The sequence below is a fragment of the Leptonychotes weddellii genome, chromosome 14 (genome assembly GCF_054177405.1).
Source record: "Leptonychotes weddellii isolate Sample4059 chromosome 14, ASM5417740v2, whole genome shotgun sequence".
Lineage (NCBI taxonomy): Eukaryota > Metazoa > Chordata > Mammalia > Carnivora > Phocidae > Leptonychotes > Leptonychotes weddellii.
In genome coordinates this window covers 53,135,116-53,141,115 of record NC_138382.1, presented here as the reverse complement: position 1 = coordinate 53,141,115, position 6,000 = coordinate 53,135,116, and positions in this window count along the sequence as shown.

The window sequence follows — 6,000 nt, the reverse complement described above, 5'->3', positions numbered from 1 at the left end:
AAAAAACATGTCCAAAAATTAAGGTCCACACAGCATCCTCTCCACAGCTGCTTCTTTTCCTGGGCCTCTCAGCACCAAGCCCCCTCTAGGTGTCACCCAAATAGAAATCTCAGAATTTTCAACCCAAGTATTTCCTCTCCTTCTCATCCCATATCCAACAGGTCACCAAGCACCATCGATAACACTGCTTAATAACTCCTGCCCCTCCTCCTTCTTTCTTGCCTCTACCAAGGTCTTAATTCAGGTCTCTGTCATCTCAAGCCTGAACTTTTGCAATAATTCGTCTACCTCCAAAGCATCACCTAAGTACTCCACCCCCAAAATACTAGAACTCATGCAGCAATTCAGTAATGTGGCAGGATACAAAATCAATGCACAGAAATCAGTTGCTTTCCTATACACTAACAATGTAACTGTAGAAGGAGAAATTAGGGAATCGATTCCATTTACAATAGCACCAAAAACCTTAAGATACCTTGGAATAAACCTAACCAAAGAGGTAAAGGATCTATACTCTAGAAACTACAGAACAGTTATGAAGAAAATTGAAGAAGACACAAAAAGATGGAAAAACATTCCATGCTCATGGATCGGAAGAATAAACATTGTTAAAACGTCTATGCTACCCAGAGCAATCTATACCTTCAATGCCATCCCGATCAAAATACCAATGGCATTTTTCAAAGTGCTGGAACAAACAATCCTAAAATTTGTATGGAATCAGAAAAGACCCCGAATCACCAAGGAAATGTTGAAAAAGAAAACCAAAGCTGGGGGCATCACGTTGCCTGATTTCAAGCTATATTACAAAGCTGTGATCACCAAGACAGCATGGTACTGGCACAAAAACAGGGATATAGACCAATGGAACAGAATAGAGAACCCAGAAACGGACCCTCAACTCTGGTTAACTAATCTTCGACAAAGCAGGAAAGAATAACCAATGGAAAAAGGACAGTCTCTTCAATAAATGGTGCTGATGGGGTGCCTGGGTGGCTCAGTCGTTAAGCATCTGCCTTCGGCTCAGGTCATGGTCCCGGAGTCCTGGGATCGAGCCCCGCATCGGGCTCTCTGCTCGGCCAGGAGCCTGCTTCTCCCTCTCCCACTCCCCCTGCTTGTGTTCCCTCTCTCGCTGTCTCTCTCTCTGTCAAATAAATAAATAAAATCTTTAAAAAATAATAAATAAAATAAATGGTGCTGAGAAAATTGGACAGCCACATGCAGAAGAATGAAACTTGACCATTCTCTAACACCATTCACAAAGATAAACTCAAAATGGATGAAAGACCTCAATGTGAGACAGAAATCCATCAAAATCCTAGAGGAGAACATAGGCAGTAACCTCTTTGACATCGGCCACAGCAACTTCTTTCAAGATACATCTCCAAAGGCTAGTGAAACAAAAGCAAAAATGAACTTTTGGGACTTCATCAAGATAAAAAGCTTCTGCACAGCAAAGGAAATAGTCAACAAAACAAAGATGCAACCCACAGAATGGGAGAAGATATTTGCAAATGACATTACAGATAAAGGGCTGGTATCCAAGATCTATAAACAGCTTCTCAAACTCAACACCCAAAAAACAAATAATCAAGTCAAAAAATGGGCAGACATGAACAGGCACTTCTCCAAAGAAGACATGCAAATGGCTAACAGACACATGAAAAAATGTTCATCATCATTAGCCATCAGGGAAATTCAAATCAAAACCTGGGAAAAATTTCTAAAGCATAGCTCTGATCACATCCTTTCTCTACTTTAAAACTTTTGGGAACTCACCAATACTCACAGGAGAGAGTCAGTTCTTTAATATGATTAGAGGGCTCTTCAGTTTGAGCTAAACCTACTTTCCAGTCCAGCAACACACAACCACTCTCTGCTCCTCAAACACAGTGTTTTCATCTCTCCATGTCTTTGTATATTTTTTACTACCCTTTTTTTTACTTCTTTTAATGCCTTTCACCCCTTTCAGCTCTGTCAACAAAATCTTCAAGAATCAATTCAAATGTTCCCAACTTCCCCCCAAGAAGCTAATTCTTTCTCCAATTTACACCAGAATGACATGTACACACCTCTACTTACAATACTTAATCACTGTTTGAATTGAATTGGAAATCTACTCATTTATATACTGAGGCCTTCACTAAATAATAGGTTTGATGAAAGCAGAGATGTGTCCTATGTTTTACACCCAGTATCTATCAGAGAGCCTTGTACATAGTAGTTATACTCAATAAATGAATGTTCAATCAAATAGGGTATACACGTTCGTTCAACAGTTTCTAAGCACCTACAATGCACCCGTCAATGTTCTAGGAACTGAGAACCTCCTGAGAAGAAAAGAGTAAAAGAGCTTATATTCTTGAAGAGAGAGAAATAAACAAGTTTAATATATAGTCTGTTGAATGGTGGTAAATGCTAAGATGAAATATAAAGTAGGGAAGGGGGATATGCAGTGACTAAGGAAGATGCTTAGAAAGTCCTCACTGATAAGATGACATCCTAGCCTAGACCAGAAGGTAATGCATATATTTGGGAGGAAAACCAAAATGGGCAAGGAAGGCGGCGGTATGGCAGAAGCAGAGAGATCAAGGGGCAAGAAGAGGAGGAAAGAGGATTAGAGAGGTAGTGGGAGGGCCAGCTCATGTAGGGTTCTGTATCCAATAATAAGAACCATGGCTCTTATTCTGAGTTTGATAGGAAGCCCTTTTATTTTTTTTAAGGATTTTATTTGTTTGAGAGAGGGCGCGTGCGCGCGCTTGCGCACCTGGGTAGGGGAGGGGCAGAGAGAGAAGCAGACTCCCCTCAGAGCAGCGAGCCCAATGTGGGGCTTGATCCCAGGACCCTGGGATCATGACCTGAATGGAAGGCAGACACTTAACCGACTGAGCCACCTGGACGCCCCTGCTTCCACATTTTTATAATGAAAATTCTTTTCACTAAATTGGTGCCCCTAATAGGAAGCCCTTTTAAAAGTTTTGATAATAGTGACATGATTTGACCCATGCTGTAAAAGGATCGCTCTGGTGAAAACAGGCCCTAGGGGGTGAGATAAGAAGCAAGGAGAGTGCTTGGAGACCCCTGAGGTAAGTCAGATGAGAGATGCATGAGGATGCTGGCAGAGACCATGATGAAAAGCAGTCTGATTTCAGATCTCCTGGGATGGTAGGCGCTAACAGGACTTACTGCTAGATTTGTATGTGGAGTATCAGAGTCAAGGACGATTTTCAAGTACATGGCCTGAGCAGCAGAAGGATGGATTTCCCATTAACTGACATGGGGAAGAAAGCACAACAAAGACACTGGAGGGTAAGGTTGGGATCCGAGATGTCAAGTAGGCAGCTGGGTATATAAGCCTGGAATTCAGGAAAGAGGTCTGGACTAGAGATATAACTTTAGGAATCATTAATGTCAAGAACTAAAAATCATGAAACCAGATGAAGGAGACTCCTAAGAGATTGAGTGAATGGGTCAACACTCAATGTTATCCAAACTTCTTGGGGCGAAGGTAAATTTCAGAATTCAGAATATTCAGAATATTCAGATTTGGGGAAAAAATATATTACACTACATTCCCAGTCAGACCTTGGGAAGAAAAAATTCTGTGAAATAATTATGAATATTCACTCTAAGGTGGGATAAACAGTATAAACAGCCTTGTGCTATTTCTGGTCAGTTTTGTCACCAAATGGGTTCAGGTCAACCCTAGGTCTTGCTACCCAGTATGTTATGGAAACTTCTTTAGAAATTTTTGGATTTTGGGGTTTAAAGATTTTTATTTATTTATTTATTTATTTGAGAGAGAATGAGAGACAGAGAGCACGAGAGGGAAGAGGGTCAGAGGGAGAAGCAGACCCCCTGCTGAGCAGGGAGCCCGATGTGGGACTTGATCCCGGGACTCCAGGATCATGACCTGAGCCGAAGGCAGTCGCTTAACCAACTGAGCCACCCAGGCGCCCTGGATTTTGGGGTTTAGACAGATAAATGGATTTTGAACCTGTAGATAAAAAGGAAGAGATGAGAAAGAACTAAAAAGGAGAAATATCGGCCAGCGAAGCAGAAGGAAATCCAAGAAATCAGCACCCCCAAAGCCAAGGAAAAAGAAGTTTCAAGAAGAGAGGGAGAGACCAACTATGTCAGATGTGTCAAAGGATAAGGATGAGAATTTGATTTGGGAACAAGGCAGACACTGGAGACCTTGCAAACCAGCCCAGAAACACAGCTGCTAAAGAAACCCAAATATTTAGGGATTATTTCTAAAACTAAACAGGCAAAACTTTAAGGATCATGAGATTTTTTTAAGGGAACCCATGAGTTAAAATTTCTAAAAGAAACTATGCTCCTATTTGAGATCCAGATTAAATCTGTTCAGTCAAAAAAATTAATATGTAAGAAATAGGTTTATTCCAGGGGCGCCTGGGTGGCTCAGTCGTTAAGCGTCTGCCTTCGGCTCAAGTCATGATCCCAGGGTCCTGGGATCGAGCCCCGCATCAGGCTCCCTGCTTCGCAGGAAGCCTGTTTCTCCCTCTCCCACCCCCCCCTGCTTGTGTTCCTTCTCTGGCTGTCTTTCTCTCTGTCAAATAAATAAAACCTTAAAAAAAAAAAAAAAAAGAAATAGGTTTATTCCAAAACCCATTAGCCTAACAGTCAAGAAGGTCCTTGGAACCTTAATTTCTTTGGATACTTGCTTAAAATTAAATTCTTTGGCTACAGGATTGGAGAGTCTAGCAGCTTAAAAAAGAAGAAAAGGCAGGTGGGCATCTCATAACTCTCTGATGAATCAGTGAGAGGCAGCAAAATTATTCCTCTCCTTTCCTGACACCTGCTACATGGAGTAGCTTCAGCAACACCAAGTGGATTGGTATGGCCTGAGAAGGTATAATTAGAATAGGAAGGAGCCAAAGAATAATTACTGCTTAGTAGGGGGAAAACCCTTACAATCTCACTATGAAGGAATAAGACATAGCTTAACTCAGGAATCATACACCCTTTTTTTCAATTGCACGAATTATACAAAATCATACTTAAAAACAAAACAGAGGTAGTCAGAGAAAGTACTTGTTACATGAATCTCTTTGTTGCAATTCCTACTGAGTCAGAGATACCATGAGTTAATGATGAATATACTGTAACAATAATTGAAGATTATGGGGTTGAGTTACAGCTGATTTTCAAATAATTATTATATATCTTTTTTAAAGATTTTACTTATTTATTTCAGAGAGAGAGCAAAGGTTGTGAGGAAGGGAGTGGGAGAAGCAGACTCCCCGCTGAGCAGGGAGCCCAAGCCGGGGCTCAATCCCAGGACCCTGAGTTCATGACCTGAGCCAAAGGCAGACCTTAACCAACTGAGCCACCCAGGCACCCCTTATTATATATCTTTTTATGTAAAAGTCCAGGTAAAACAATTTTTGTAACAAAGCGAGTACTATGGTCAGAGTAAAGTGGCTCTTATTGAGTATCAAAGTAACCTAGCTAGGGGACTTTTGAATATAGAGAAGTCCAAGGCTTATCATTAGGGAATGGCCAAATATCTCATTTGGTAACTGCAGGCATGTGGTTTGTGAGCAAAATTGCTAGAAGAGATGGTATGACTGTTGGCTCTCATGAGGAGGTCATTAAGGTTGAAAGTATGTTCAAAGAGAAATCATAATTGTATGAAAAAGAGAAGATAATTTTTTTTAATGCCAATGTCCAGGATTAGGTGAAAGTTCCTGTGGGAGATAAAATGCCAATAAAGACTACCCCCAAAAATGTATCCAGGGAAAACTTTTTGAGGAAAAATCCAAGTGGAAATGAAAGTATACTACAGCTCAATTACTCCAGCTTCAAGTTAATTTTAGTAGGACAGGTGATCTCAGTGTAACCACTTATACATATTAACTGTGAGAATGAAGTATAAGAATGAATTTTAACTAAATATAACCATGTGCATACTGTACAGTGTTCTAACAGCTAATGAATCATCAAATCCATTGTTATTTGCCATCATCTTTTCTC